At 47.0% G+C, this 16,307-nt stretch overlaps 1 protein-coding gene across 1 annotated transcript in view; it reads right to left on the bottom strand.

Moving 5' to 3' along the window:
* Positions 1-13,871, bottom strand: part of LOC141091515 (nectin-1-like) — a 154,438-nt gene extending 140,567 nt beyond the window's left edge. Inside the window, exon 1 of the mRNA XM_073577145.1 lies at positions 13,721-13,871. The gene's annotated coding sequence lies outside the window, so the exon portion shown is untranslated. The remainder of the gene's footprint in view (positions 1-13,720) is intronic.
* Positions 13,872-16,307: the final 2,436 nt, after the last annotated feature.

Raw genomic sequence — 16,307 nt, 5'->3', positions numbered from 1 at the left:
AATTTAGAAGCAGAAGAAGACTAATCAGTGTATGGGGGTGAGTCCGTTTCTCCTCGTGGTGCCCCTGGAAAAGGCCTGCTGCTGCAGGCCAAACTGAATGCGGACAAATCCTGTTGTAAATCTTTTGTGACAGGCAGAACGGAAGGTGTAATCTTCAAACTTTGATAGATAACAACTACAGGAATGCCTGACACAAATATGATGAAGAAGAATAGGAAGAAGATGAAGAAGTTGAATATGAAGCAGAATAATAGTTGAATAAGAAGAATATGAAGAATGTAAAATAAAAATTAAATAGGAAGAAGGTGAAGAAGAAGATGAATAAGGTGAAGAAGAAGTTGATGAAAAAGATGCTGCTGCTGAGGATGATGAAGGAGAAAGTGTGGGAGAAGTAAAAAAGAAGGTGAAGAGCATGGAAGTAGTGATACATACATATCTGACAAAATATAAAAGAGGTTAACATAGTCAATATCTTTGTGACTCCGAACGTCATTAAAAAAATATATATAATTCCTGCTATTCCATTTGATTGGGCTAAACCTCTATGGCTTTAATGTCTCCTACACCTCCCACAATACATTCTACATTATTATTAGTTGTGTTTCTTCATGTAGAATTAACCTACAGGGAAAGAAAGGGGTTTTTTTTAATTCCGATATTTCAGTTCCATTGACTTGAATGGGACTTCCGGGATCGGAATCGGCGATACCCGATACTTTTTTTAGATCGACTGATCCATTCCGATACGATATTTTTCAGTATCGGGTGGTATCGCTCAACAATAGTTTTAACACAAAAAATTGAGCAAAACCTGATACCTGCGTATTATGTTTAATTTTTGCAAAGTTTTTGAACTTATTGCTTTGATAGGTGAAAAACGCTGAAAAAAAAACTATGAAAACAAGTGACATACAAGCATTCTGCAAAAACCAAGCTGTTATAAGAAAACCGGGATAAAAAAAACAAGATGAGTGCATGAGATTTCTGAAATCTCAATGATTTTACTGGTACTGTGAAACGCAACTGGAAATTTTTATTTAAAAAATTGCTGAAAAAAAGTAACGTATGAACATAGCCTAATTGTTCTAAACCATAGAACAAAGTAGTATTTTTGCCACAAAGTGAACATTATAGAAACAAAATCCCCCCCAAATGTGTAAAAAAATATTTAAAAAATTTCAATTGCAACTACTTGGATTTTTTTTTCTGTTTCTCAGTGCATTATATACTAAAGAGAATTATGTTATTCAAAGCTACAACAGCAAAAAAAAAAACAACAATCCCTTTTTGACGATGTTATGGTCTGAAAGGAGAACATGGAAGCGAAAAAATGTTATTTGCATAACCTGAAACACTCCTTTAACTGTGAATTGTCAGTATGATATACGGCTTATTGTTAGTAGAGCAATGAACCCGCGCATTGATAAGAAGCTACAGAAGCCCCATTGTCTTCTGTAACGTTCGGTCGATCACACAGCGCGGCTTTCGTACTTCAGGCTCAAATTGTCCATTCTTTGTTGTTGGATACAACTCCTAGCATATTTTTATAGTGACCATGTCCCAAACCTGAAATGTTAGGGACTTTTTCTAAATTACTATCACGCCAACATGGGAAGATACATGGAGGGCAGCTGTTTTTATTTCATGTTTGGTGCAAGTATCGGAAAAGCTCCAATGTCATGAGGCCTTCTTGCATATAGTATTTGCCGTGGATATCTTCTTCATGGATATCTGAATGGAACCAGAAGTGCACAAAATAAGGCCAGGGAAACAAGGGTGATGGTAGTGCTCACCTGGAGGGGTAGTGTGAGGACACAACACCTAAAAGTGTCTTAAAATCCGCTGCTGAGGTCCCATGGCCAAAGGAGAACCTTCTTACAGATAAGAATGACCACAAAATGGAAATAAGTTAATAGATGGACTTCGCTTATGGAAATGATGAAGTCTTGAGTTAGAAATAAGGTTCAGTGCGTTGGCGTTATTACTCTGGGCAGGAAAGCACAGTCTGTTACACTAAGTGATTGATGACCAATGTATACAATCTGAAAACCATACTTTCCATGTCAATTTCAATGCCCAGAAAAGTCAAATGTGTGCATGGACCCTCCGTCTCTTCGGCTGATACTGGAATACCCACTTCTGACATCAGACCATTAAGCATGTGCAACAAGTAGAGACACACTGCTGAATCAGCTGGACCTACGCACAGGAAATCATCAAGGTAACGTCTTGTCGAAGGGATGCCTTTCTCGAATTTGAGGATCCATTCCAAAAAGAATCTATGTTTGAAGCAATAACATGAGATTAAGCTCCCCAATGGCAAACACATATCAGCAAAATAATGAACCTCGAGAAAACACCCCAATTAATGGATGCACGCATCGTGTATTGGCAATAATCTGAAAGCCACCTCTAAATTTGATTTGGCCATCAAGGCGCCACTGCTACCCTTTCACACTAGAAAAATCGCTCTACAAAAGGACGTGTATATGACTACCGGCTCATCCTTTGATATACCGCCACTGACGGATGCTCCCGGTGGGAAAGACAAGTAGTTAATGAGGCAGAATTTACTCTCCTCTTTTTTTGGCACAAACCCTAACGGTGATATTCTCAGGGTATCAAATTGTGGATGGCTAAAAGGACCTGACATTCTGCCTAAGGCCACTTCCTTCATTAATTTATACCTGACCGTTGGAACAACCTGGCACCCTTCCCCCACAGACTGAGCATTCATATCAGAATTTGTATGTTGTATAGAAATGACAAAGTCCTTCGTTATACAACCAGCATGCTGATGGGCAAGGAGGCCGCCCCCACTGCTGCTTGACCAGCAGTGGCCGGCGCAGCCGAAAAAGGAACGTTGTGGCAGCCTCTGGGCTAAAATAAGCTGGATCCAAACATCTGATGTGTCAGACAACAACTAAACTCTTTCTGTTACCTCCACCATGCCACACCGCCGTGTAGCTTGTGTAAGCTGAAAACTGTATCTATAGATACCATTAGCTAGGGGCCTTTTTGAGGCTACACACAGCAAATCTCATGAGCTAGCACCAGGAAAGCCTTTAGTCAATTACCGAACGTCTATGTTACTTTTGACTTCCTGTCCCCTCTTTCAAATGAAGGCTCTTTGTCATCTGTAGAAACCAGGGGCTACATGTCGATGTATTCACAGTGTCTGATCTTATTCCTTGTTTCTACACCCAGGTGAGTACCCATAGGAGCTACCTCACAAAAAAACAAACCTTGTGGTACAGAATTACCACCAGACTGGAAAAAGGTCTCCCCAACCTGGCAGTAAAGGTGAAATTGTAAAGTCACGTTTGCTTTCCAAACTGTTTAGGAAATTTTTAAGCACTGAAAATAAATCCCTGCGTTGTGTGTAGAAAGTGGTGTGGACCATGCCTGCAGCACGGGACACTGACCTTCCGGACGAATCCCGAACTGCTTCCTCGGTGTTGCTCCGGCTGACACTTGTGCGGAAATCTGAATGGGAACCCCACTTACCAAACGTGAACAACTCCTACTTGCAGATGCAGTTGAATGGTCTCGACCATGTTGAAGGAAGACCGAGTGCTGCTTGGGCGCGATCCTGACTCGCAAGGAGTCTGAAGTGACAGACTTGGAAGATGATCTGCTGTAAGATTTGAATGACCTTCTCCCAACCCGCTTGTCTTCCCCCAACCTTCGATGACCGCGCCTGACACTCCCCCTCCAAGCCTTCCTTCTGTGTCCATTGCTGGAACTTACAAAGTTATATTATATTCAGAAGATGAAACTGCTCCTAGACATACATCCGTGAGGTTGTGGATGCGGCTACCCCCTCAATCACCTGACCAAAGTCTAACTGCCCGTCTATTGACTATTTCAACGTCACCATCTTTAATGGTAGAATATTCAGGATTGAGAGTCCTCAGAGGTTGATACCTTTTAATGGCTAACTGAAAAGATGGCGACACATTGCAGCTTTCTCAATTCTAAATATTCTTCTATCTACTGGCTAACATGGTACAAAGTGCAAACTCAATAATGCCGGTTTACTTCCATCCATAACAGCTGTATCTGAGCTGCACTGCAGCTGTCTGTGGGTCACCCTCCCAGGGCAGTGGGGTACTCGGTATCGGGCCCGATGAGCTTCAATGGGAGATGTCACGGCAGCTGGGACCCGGCCCGTGGCCCTGGGCGCCCATTGTAAAAAGGGGGGAAATGTTCAGTGTGCTTATGATGATTAGAGTTTATGAATGAATGAGTCGTGACGCTACCTGTGGTGTTCGGCAATGAAGGTGTTAAGCCGACGCTGCAGACAGATCCTCTGGGACAGATAGTGTGGTGCAGCAGTGATGTTATAGCCCTCCACAGGCAGGGCTGTAGTCCCAGGGCAGAGTAGGTGAAGTGACACTTAGATGATGTAGTGTCGGGCGCAGGGGATGTAGCAGTTCTGGGCAGGTTGATGCAGGAATAAGTGGATGACACCGGGGCATGTAGTTCCAAAGCTTTACTCACAGTCTGTTGTGCATACAGGTGCCCGCATCCGTGCCGTGTCCTCCGGGTCAGGAGCTCAGCCAACTTCCAGGCAAGATGAAGTACTCCGTTCCAACACTCCGCCAACATATGTGCCTTTTCTGAACGTCTCCCTCTTTGCGCCTTTAGTGAAGTACTCACAGTACTGAGTTACACTGGAGTTCCTCCTGTCAGATGTTCCTATGAACTCTACTTGTACGGCAGACAGCTGTAGCCTGCTTCGGGGACTCCTCACTACTAAGTCCCGGCTCACTATCCAATTTGCTGTTGTGCCCCCAAGTCTTGTGTGGGAATAAAGCGGTGACAACTTCTATTCCTCCGGTGTCTGCTGCAGGACCATTAGTATCCATACAACCTCGGGGACTGGACCCCGGCCTTGCGCTTAGAACTTGGGAAGGGTTCTCCTCTAACCCTGATCCTTGGTTCTCTTCTTCTCCTCACGTTCCATACTAATTCTTTCCTTCTTATGGAGAGTCAGGCTTTCTATTAATGTTCCTTTCCTGTGCCAGAGGACCCATGTCACTGAGGTCGGCTGCAGCACTTCCTTCATCCATCCCACTCAGGGGATCTCCTTTCACAGACTGAACTCGTCAGACTCCTGTGACTAACTGACTAAATCCTATCCTCTTCCCGCTCTTTTAAACTCCACCCGCCTCCCAGCACGCTTCGTGTTCCAAGCAGGGAGCCACCAAAGGGTGCTTTGCTACATTACTATGTTGTGTGGGATGCAGGTGTTGGAGCGTGGTCAGGTGTCTCCACCTTACCTGAATGGTGGGGTACCACACCGCAGGAGAAGGTGCAGTACCTCTGTGGCGACTGAACCCTCAGGGGCGCCACATCTGCTCTTGACCCATATCTGCGCTCTGTCCCTGTATTAACTCTTTTTTTGTCCAGCACTAACCTGTCCCTCCCACTGTAAAACTACTGTCACACTAAGCGATATCGCTAGCAATATCGCTATAACTTGTGACGTTGCAGCGATATTGCTAGCGATATCGCTGTGTCTGATACTTACCTCCGACCGCTCCCCTGCTGGTTATCGCTGATCGCGCGAGAACGTCCTGGACTGTTTCTCGTCGTCAGCTTCCTGTGGAGAGACGAGCGACGAGCGTGGAGCCGGGCGGGAGGATGCAGGATCGCTTAGTGTGACAGGTAAGTAGCGACCCCCGTCCCCAGCTCACTAGTGACCACTTAGCGATGCACCAGCGATCCTGACCGCGTCATATCACTGGTCGGGATCGCTGGTACATCGCTAAGTGTGACAGTACCTTAAGACTTCCCCCAGCACTGTCTCTTTAATGGGCCATATGCTGCTGCTGCATTCCATACCCTCAGCATTCCTTAGTGCCCAGCCCTGCGGTCTCTGTATGATGGTGGTGTCTATTTCCAGTCATGTGGCACTGACAGCCGGAGATTTTTCTGATCCATGTGCCTGTTGTGTCCCACGCAGAGCCCTGAGTCCTGTATAGTGCCTCCTGATGTCATCAGCCTGAGCACAGAGTAATGGAAAACTGACCAAACAAAGAGCTAGTCTGAACTAGTGCATACCAAAAACAACTAACATAGTAAATAAAGCAAAGGTTGCACTCAATTGCACTAAAGCATATCAGTGAAAACACATGAGGTGCTTAGCACAAGATTTGGCCAAAAATTGTGAGCCCATCCACCAATGTCAAGGTAATCTCATGCATCAGATGGGTCCCTGACCTAACTGCCTAGTGTGAACACTTACCTCTGGCTAATGACTTGTTAAAGCCTATATTTATAGGAAGGTCGTAACTAAATGTGATTGGATGTAATTAAAACCACATCATGGTGAAGGGCGGGGTGTCCAAGTCAGAAAAAAAGTAAATAGTAATGGAAAACTGACCGAACACCGCACACCGCCTCCAATGTCGGGACAGGGGGCTGGGACTTAGAAGTGTGGGACCTCTCGCACGGCCTGCCACATGGAGAAAAGCTGTATTCCTCTGTGGCATCTACAACCTGTTACCCGAACAGAAGGCTTTGCAGCCATCCTAGGCCCTCATGTGCGATCCAGGATAGTAATCTCTCCTCCAAGCCCGCCATGTTCAGGGTGCACTCACTTAAGTTTAAATGGGCGATAAGCCTATTGACCCCTTTATAAACCCTATCCACCCCACTCCAAACCTCCCGAGGCAGTCCTGTAATTTTCTCGCATTTTTTATTAACCACTTTCAACTTCCTTGCAGTCATAGGACCTATCCTGATTTAGTTCTGGCCCTGTTATGCCACAAGGTAGTGCTCAGCTTTCCTTCTCTGGACGATCATTCTTCCAGATGTCTCAAACAGTCTGAAGGGGGCTTCATCGGAGGAAATAACTTTACCCTCACCTCTGCAGTCCAATCCCTGAACATCCTGCACAGTTATTTTCTTGATGAAGCCCCTTCACACTGGGAAATCCGGAAGAACGACTGTAGAAGAAATGTTGAGCGCTACCATGACTCCTGTGTCCGACCAACGATAGATTCTTATGAAAAGGGAGGAAATGTGTGAAACGTTATACAAAATACATCTGTATGTCTCTACACACAAAAAAGTGACAACCCTTCTATAAAGTGACCACAAAGAAGGTGTCTATATCACCAACATATTTTGGAACTTTGGTTGGAAGCGGTTTGGGCATGGCGCGCTGAGATATCATGTATGCGAGATCATGATATTTCTATCCTGTCTGCAGGAAGTAAATATAATTATAATTATGTTAATTATATATTGTATATTATAAATTGCATATATTATGTGTTAATTATAATAATCATCATGGGAGGACATACCGCCTGTGCAGCCTGTATGGCTGCACCGGGGCCCGGAGGTGGAGGGGGCCCCTGCAGGGCGGCTAATAATGAGGGCAATCTGGCCGGTTTCTCCGGGCCCGAGGCTCCGGGGGGCCCCTGGCCAGATTGCCCTCATGTGCGGCAGGCAAGGAGGGATCTCAGCAGCTCCTTGCCTGCAAGAGAAAATAGCAGGAACGGAGTTGCAAGGATCCGTCCTGCTTCCTGCCCGGCGCCCGCGCTTCCTGTCTCTGACACAGACAGCAGCACTGCTGGATGACGTCATCATTCAGCGGCCACTGTGCCTGATCGAGGAAACAGCCAGCAACGGCGATGCTGCGGCTGCGGACAGGTGAGAGGTGCTACGTGTTTGTGTTTTGTATGTACGTGTGTTGTGTGTGTGTGTAGAGATGAGTGGTGGTGTGTGTGCGTGCTTGCTTGCATGCGTAGCGCTGCGGGGGAATGTGCAGAGAAGTGAATGGTGCTATGTGTGTGTCTGTGTGTATAGGTGGAGGAAAGGGGAATGATGGGGTGATGGGAAGAAGGCAATGATGGGAATGATGGGGAGAAGGCAATGATGGGAGTGATGGGGAGAAGGCAATGATGGGGTGATGGAGAAGGCAATGATGGGAGTGATGGGGAGAAGGCAATGATGGGGAAAACGCAATGATGGGGGTGATGGGGAGAAGGCAATGATCGGGGTAATGGGGAGAAGGCAGTGATGGGGAAAAGGCAATGATGGGGTGATAGCGAAGGCAATGATGGGTGTGATGGGGAGAAGGCAATGATGGGGGTGATGGGGAGAAGGCAATGATGGGGGTGATTGGGAGAAGGCAATGATGGGGTGATGGAGAACGCAATGATGGGGGTGATGGAGAAGGCAATGATGGGGTGATGGAGAAGGCAATGATGGGGGTGATGGAGAAGGCAATGATGGGGGTGATGGAGAAGGCAATGATGGGGGTGATGGAGAAGGCAAAGATGGGGGTGATGGGGAGAAGGCAATGATAGGGTGATGGGGAGAAGGCAATGATGAGGGTGATGCGGAGAAGGTAATGTTGGGGGTTATGGGGAGAAGGCAATGATGGGGTGATGGGGAGAAGGCAATGATGGGGTGATGGGGAGAAAGCGATGATGGGGATGGTGGTGGAGGAAATGATGGAGGTGGTGAAATGGGCAAGGATGGGGATGTGGGTAAGGAGGAAATGGAGGTGGTGGAAAGGGCAATTATGGGGGTGGGGAGAATGCAATGATGGAGATGAGGGAGAAGGCAATGATGGTGGTAGTGGAAAAGACAATGATGGGAGTGGTGGGGAAGGAGACAATGAAGAGGGTGGTGGAGGAGAAGGCAATGATGGAAGTGGTGGAAAGGGCAATGATGGGGGTGATGGAGAGGGCAATGATGGGGTGGTAGGGGACAAAGCAATGATGGAGGTGGCAGAAAGGGCAATGATGGGGTGGTGGGGGATGAAGCAATGATGATGGGGTGGTGGGGAGAATGTAATGGTGGTGGTGGAAAGGGCAATAATGGGGGTAATGGGGAGAAGGCAATGATGAAGGTGATGAAGAGGGTAATGATGGGGTGGGGGAGAGGACAATAATGGGATACGGGGGGAGGAGGACAATGACGTGTGTGGAGTATTGGGATGGGAGGAAGGGGACTAATAATGGACTTAGGAACAGGGGAGGTGGAGGAAGACATTATCGCTCATTATGTCTAACACAGTCCCTTAATATATAGTGTACTCACTTATTCTGTCTAACACAGTCCCTTAGTATATAGTGTACTCACTATGTCTAACACAATCCCTTAGTATATAGAGTACATACTTATTATGTATAACACAGTCCCCTTAGCATATAGTGTACGTACTTATTATGTATAACACAGTCCCTTAGCATATAGTGTACGTACTTATTATGTATAACACAGTCCCTTAGCATACAATGTACTCACTAATTCTGTATAACACCATCCTTAGTTACATAGTTTGATCTTTTATTATGTATAACACCGTCTCTTATTACGTACCATCCTCTCTAGTTATATATGGTGCCGTCCCTTATTATATAGCTTCCTCTGCTGTTATGTACAGTGCTGTCTCTTACATAGTGTATTCTTATTTTTGTTATTCACAGTGCCCTCTTTTATTACATAGTCCCCTCTCTTTTTAGATATAAAATGACTGCTGTTTGAGGGGCCGGTGACCAGACTACCAGTCCATCAGCTCCTCCATTAGAAAGGACGCTTTCCCACGCCCCATCAGCCATCATTGCATTATACAGCTAACAAGACAGGACTGCATGTAATAAAAAACAGGGCTCTATATAATCCAATATGTAAGGGACGGTACTGTACATAACAAGAGAGGGCACTGTGTAAGGGACAGCAATATACATATAAAGGAGACTATGTAATATATATATGTGGCGCCCCTGAGGATTCAGTTGCCACAGAGGTACTGCAGCTCCTCCTGAGGTGAGGTACCCCACCATCCAGGTAAGTTGGAGGCTCCTGACCACGCTCCAACACTTGCATCCCACACAACACAGTAGTACAGGAAAGCCACATTGCGGCTCCCTGCTTGGAGTGTAGCAGAGCACCTTTGGACCTTAAATCTGCAGCGCGCCCAGGAGGGGCCTACACCTGCGGTACCTGCGACACCGGTACCCGCCGCTGCTACACCGGATCTTTTCCAGTCAGAACCTTTGGAGCTTGCGACCGTTGCCATACCACCGGCAGCGTATATTGTTCCCTCTCTGCCGCCACCACCGGAGGAGTTGTACAAGGCCCTGGGAGCTGGCACGGGAAAGGAAAGAAGGAGAAAGACATTGAACAGAAACCTGATCTTTCATAAGAAGGAGAGACTAGTACGGAACGTAGGAGTAAAAGGGAACAGAGGACGTGGGTTAGGAGAGAAACCTGCCTAGAAGTTCTAAGCGCAAGGCCGGGGCCCGGTCCCCGAGGTTGTATGGATACTAATTGTCCTACAGCAGACACCGGTGGACTAGTGAGCTGTAAATGCACTACTCCCATCTAAGACTTGAGGGCACAACAGCAACTTGGAAAGTGAGCCGGGACTTAGGAGTGAGGAGTCCCCGAAGCAGGCTACAGCTGTCTGCCGTACAAGTATAGTTCTTGGGAACATCTGTCAGGAGGAACTCCAGTGTAACTCAGTACTAGGAGTACTTCACACCAAAGGCGCTATAGAGGAGACGTTCAGAAAGGCAAATGTTGGCGGAGTGTTGGAAGGGAGCATTCCATCTGATCTGGAGGTTGACTGGGTCCCTGACCCGGAGGACACAGCACGGAGGCAGGCACCTGTGTGCACTACAGACTGTGAGTAAAGCTTTGGAACTACATGCCCTGGTGTTCTCCAATTATTCCTGCGCTAACACAACCTGTACCACTACATCGGGGTACCAGTTTCTACACCACCTGTGCCTCTCCTCTACCCCTACATGTACACTGACCTGGGACTACAGCTCCACCTGTGGGGAGCTTCACCATCTTGGCTGCAACACACCACCAGTCCCAGAGGATCTGCATGCAGCGTCGGCTTGACATCTCACTTGCCGAATACCACGAACTATTCATTTAATCAACTACATTCCACCATTCAATCTCCCCCATTACTTGGGCGCCCAGGGCCACGGACCGGGTCACCGCTGCTGTGACACATTTCACTGACACCGGCCCGGTACCGAGTACCCCACAGCCCTGGGAGGGTGACCCATATACATGTATGTGTGTGTGGCTATATATATATACTAGATTATGGCCCGATGCTATCGCATCGGGAGGATGCGATAGCATCACACCTCTTGCCATGTTAACCCTCAACACACACACTCCTCAACACACACTCCTCTCACCTTTCACCATCTCCACTCACTCTTTCACTCCACATACGTTCCTTTCTCTCACTCCGTCTCTCATACTCACGCCGTCATCGCCGCTGCTCCACGATCCCAGACATCTTCCGCCGGCGCCATCCTGGATCCAGACGTTGTCCACGCCGGCGACATGTTCTTGCGGCGACGCCATCTTGAGTATCGTGAAATCCCGCGATAGTCAAGATAGTGTCGCCGGAAGAACATGTCGCCGGCGTGGACGACGTCGGGATTCAAAATGGCGTCGGCGAAATCTCGCGAATTTTCGCCGACGCCATTTTGGATCCCGACGTCGTCCTCGCCGGCGACATGTTCTTGCGGCGACGCCATCTTGACTATCGCGGGATTTCGCCGATCCAAAATGGCGTCGCCGCAAGAACATGTCGCCGGCGTGGACGACATCGGGATCCAAAATGGCGTCGGCGTAATCTCGCGAGATTTCGCCGACGCCATCTTTTTGGATCCCGAGTCGTCCACGCCAGCGACATGTTCTTGTGGCGACGCCATCTTGAATCTCGCGGGATTTCACGAAATCCAAGATGGCGTCGCCGCAAGAACATGTCGGCGGCCTGGAGAACGTCTGGATCCAGGATCGCGGCGGCGGAGGAAGATGTCGGGGCAGCGACGATGACGGTGTGAGTATGAGAAACGGAGTGAGAGAAAGGAACGTATGTGGAGTGAAAGAGTGAGTGGACGTGAGTGGAGGTGAAAGGTGAGAGGAGTGTGTGTTGAGGCGGTGTGGTGTGTTGAGGGTTAACATGTGCGTGTGTGTGGTGACGTCACCGGTTACAACTGGACGGAAGTTGTTACAACCGGAAGCTGCTTAGGGCATTTATTATTATAGATATATATATATATAGTGGTGTAGTGACCACTGTGTCAGCCAGGGGGTGCTGTGTGGGTGTCCCAGGACAGCCGTATAAGCGTTTCCATTGTCCTAATAGGTGTAGGATACTGAATGATCATAATGATCAGCAGAGGTACTGCTGACGGTTCCGTTACAATGTGTCAGGGAAGCCTGTGTGTGGCTGTGTGCAATAGGACCTTTAGTGAGGTCATAGCCATGTGATCACCTGTGGGTGTGTTTATGGACCATATAAGGTACCTAGGTCTGGTCACATGCTGGTGAATGCTGGGACCCGATTGGTCCGTTTGGAAGGTCTCGTGCAAAGAGGTGTCTGTCTTCCTAACAGCACGTGTGGACGCTGTGACTAATGGCGAGGTGTGCCTGACAGTTCCCAGGGAGAGGGAATGAACGTTTGCAGTGTAAAGCCGCATGCAAGGTAACCCGGAGACGGGACTGCAACTGAGAGACTGTATAGCCTGTGTGACTAGGAAGGTTAAAGGGGAGCAGAGCTCCAGTGTGAAGATCCCCTGCTGTCTGCTGTAAGACTGTTGCATATCATTTTGGTTTATGATAATGAATAAACCTCATGGACTGTGATGATGTTTATGAAAACCCGGTGCCGGATCTGATTTATTCGCTGCAAAGCGAGTGTCCCCCCAACCTTGAATGACAGCGCTACCTCACAATATATATATAGCTTTGTCACCATAAAAGGAAGGGGGCCCAGACACATTTCTTGCACAGGGGTCCCAAGCTGTCAGTGCCCGCCCCTGATAATAATTATACCTCCTTGTCTGGCATCTCTCATTACACCGACACAGGAATAACACCTGATCCCAAAACATCCATGGAGTTTTACCATACGTACAGCGCATGACACAATATCAAGGTTTACTCATATATTAAGTACATACACAGCAGAACTCGTAATGGGAAATGGTAGAAAATGTATTCTTAAAGGGGTTGTCTAACCTTCTTGAGGGGTGCACGGTTACTCAGGCTCCCAGCTTCCTACTACCCTGGGGGCGGTGCGTTCATGATGATTGACAGTTCAGACTGGCACCTGTTCTGCCATGCTGCTAGCAAAGGCAGCTTTGTCTCTACAGTAACGGAGCGGCACAGGGGCCCTGAAACTAGCTGGATGTAGTGATCATGCTAGCTTCAGAGCCTGGAAGCTGTATGTCAAACAGCTTGGAAGAGAGCATGTTCGTTGCTTAGGTAATTGGCCACCTCTAATAGACTGCAGAGGTGGCCGGAAACCTAGGCGTCAAGGAGTAAGCTATAAAATGAATTTTCTACTTTTGAGAATCAAGAGGATTTTTAATAAAAGGTACATGTTAAAGTAGATTGTTTTTAAACATGTTGTACTGAGACAACCCTTTTAATGGCAACTTTCAAGGTACTGCTAAAAAAAAGTTCAGCATAAAATAAAAATATATAAAATGTCATAAAAGGAGAAAACAAACTATATACAAAGGCAGCATTTGGGGTGTGAAATGTTAGTGCACCCCCTCCCAAATACAGATTTTCGTCCAAAACTCATGTCAGGATCCCTGTGGTTATCTACTAACTACTTTTTTATTGACAAATCATTGAGTTTTTTTTAATATATTTTTGCACAAAACCATTTTACTTTTATGGAGCCGCTTTCGTGAGAACTTACTGTGTACTTCTTTGAAACATCTGCTTTTGCCCTTGTTAAGATAAGGAGCTCTTGGAGCTTTGGCCCAGCTGTCCAGGCTGTTATTTCAGTTAGAGATGGTAGAATACAAGGGGTTTTTTTTTTCCACTTGATAAAGCTAGGCTATAATCCACGGCTTTGTTCCAAGGCTGCACTCTTTGAACTTATGAAATTCTACACTTCTCGTCTCACACAACCTGTTAACGATTTGAAGCGGTCAACAGCCACCTGGAGGAGGTTGTGGATCTCAACTGTGATCTCTGTGCACCTGCTGCTCAGATGTTTCTGGAGGCCTCCCGAGGCCGTCACTTGAATTAAATAGGCCATAAAAACTCATTATCTTATCTTGGACCAGAAGCAACATTTCTCACCACCTTGAAGGACCAAGTGGGAAAGACAAAAATAATAAGAAAAAAAACAAACGACGACTCGCTCTCTGGCATTACTTACAAACATTCTGGTTGACAAAGAATAAAATGGTTATCCCACCAGACATTTATTGCATATCAACAGGCCATCAATGTTTAGTAATTGCATGTCCCAAGCACACTCAGGGTTCCCATAGAGCAGCACATTTGGAGCCACCTCTTTTTTCCCGCATTTATGGGATATTTATGGCCTGTCCTCTTGATATCCTATGTGTGAACACCCTATTACACAGCAGAATGGCTTCTCATTGAGCCAGTTGAATATTGTTCGTGATCATTTGCCACGAAGCACCCAAAAAAAAAACCCAGAATGATGCAGAAGACTTTTATATATATATATATTTTTTTACCCTCTGCAATAAAAGCCAATTGAGTTTTATTTCTTCTCTCTACCAATGAAGAAAGTGGCTCATTTCTCCAGTCTGTATAAGTACAGCGAGAGGTAACGACTCCAAGCCCCTGTGGACATCATTAGAGGATCATCAGGAACATTTCACTGGTGACGAAGACACAACTCGTTCATAGTTTGATCTTTTCTGTGGTAACATACGGATGCGAAACCTGGATGATAAAGAAACAAGACAGAAGAAGAATCGACACCTTCAATATGTGGTGCTGGAGAAGTATGGTATCAATACCATGGATGGCAAGAAGAACAAAAATCAATTTTGGAACAAATCAAGCCAGACATGTCACTTGAAGCAATGATCGCCAAGCTACGACTTGCCTACTGTGGACACATCATACGAAGAGAGCGATCACTGGAGAAGGACATCATGGATGTCTAATCTGGAGCCCCCCTATAACAGCAGTCTGGATGTCTAATCTGGAGCCCCCAAAAACAGCAGATTGGATGTGTAGTCCGGAGCTCCCTCTATAACAGCAGTCTGGATGTGTAGTTTGGAGCCCCCCTATAACAGCAGTCTGGATGTCTAATCTGGAGCCCCCAAAAACAGCAGATTGGATGTGTAGTCCAGAGCTCCCTCTATAACAGCAGTCTGGATGTGTAGTTTAGAGCCCCCCTATAACAGCAGTCTGGATGTGTAGTTTGGAGCCCCCTATAACAGCAGCCTGGGTGTGTAGTTTGGAGCCCCCTATAACAGCAGTCTGGATGTGTAGTCTGGAGCCCCCTATAACAGCAGTCTGGATGTGTAGTCTGGAGCCCCCTATAACAGCAGTCTGGATGTGTAGTTTGGAGCCCCCTATAACAGTAGTCTGGATGTGTAGTCTGCAGCTCCTCTAACAGCAGTCTGGATGTGTAGTTTAGAGCCCCCCTATAACAGCAGTCTGGATGTGTAGTTTGGAGCCCCCTATAACAGTAGTCTGCAGCTCCTCTATAACAGCAGTCTGGATGTGTAGTCTGGAGCCCCCTATAACAGTAGTCTGGATGTGTAGTCTGCAGCTCCTCTATAACAGCAGTCTGGATGTGTAGTCTGGAGCCCCCTATAACAGTAGTCTGGATGTGTAGTCTGCAGCTCCTCTATAACAGCAGTCTGGATGTGTAGTTTGGAGCCCCCTATAACAGTAGTCTGGATGTGTAGTCTGCAGCTCCTCTATAACAGCAGTCTGGATGTGTAGTTTGGAGCCCCCTATAACAGTAGTCTGGATGTGTAGTCTGCAGCTCCTCTATAACAGCAGTCTGGATGTGTAGTTTGGAGCCCCCTATAACAGTAGTCTGGATGTGTAGTCTGCAGCTCCTCTATAACAGCAGTCTGGATGTGTAGTTTGGAGCCCCCTATAACAGTAGTCTGGATGTGTAGTCTGCAGCTCCTCTATAACAGCAGTCTGGATGTGTAGTCTGGAGCCCCCTATAACAGTAGTCTGGATGTGTAGTCTGCAGCTCCTCTATAACAGCAGTCTGGATGTGTAGTCTGCAGCTCCTCTATAACAGCAGTCTGGATGTGTAGTCTGGAGCCCCCTATAACAGCAGTCTGGATGTGTAGTCTGGAGCCCCCTATAACAGCAGTCTGGATGTGTAGTTTGGAGCCCCCTATAACAGTAGTCTGGATGTGTAGTCTGCAGCTCCTCTAACAGCAGTCTGGATGTGTAGTCTGGAGCCCCCTATAACAGCAGTCTGGATGTGTAGTTTGGAGCCCCCTATAACAGTAGTCTGGATGTGTAGTCTGCAGCTCCTCTAACAG

The sequence above is a fragment of the Dendrobates tinctorius genome, unplaced genomic scaffold (genome assembly GCF_039654945.1).
Source record: "Dendrobates tinctorius isolate UK_male_01 unplaced genomic scaffold, ASM3965494v1 ptg000054l, whole genome shotgun sequence".
Lineage (NCBI taxonomy): Eukaryota > Metazoa > Chordata > Amphibia > Anura > Dendrobatidae > Dendrobates > Dendrobates tinctorius.
Note: the sequence above shows the minus strand (reverse complement) of the source record. Positions and strands in the feature narration are given on the sequence as shown.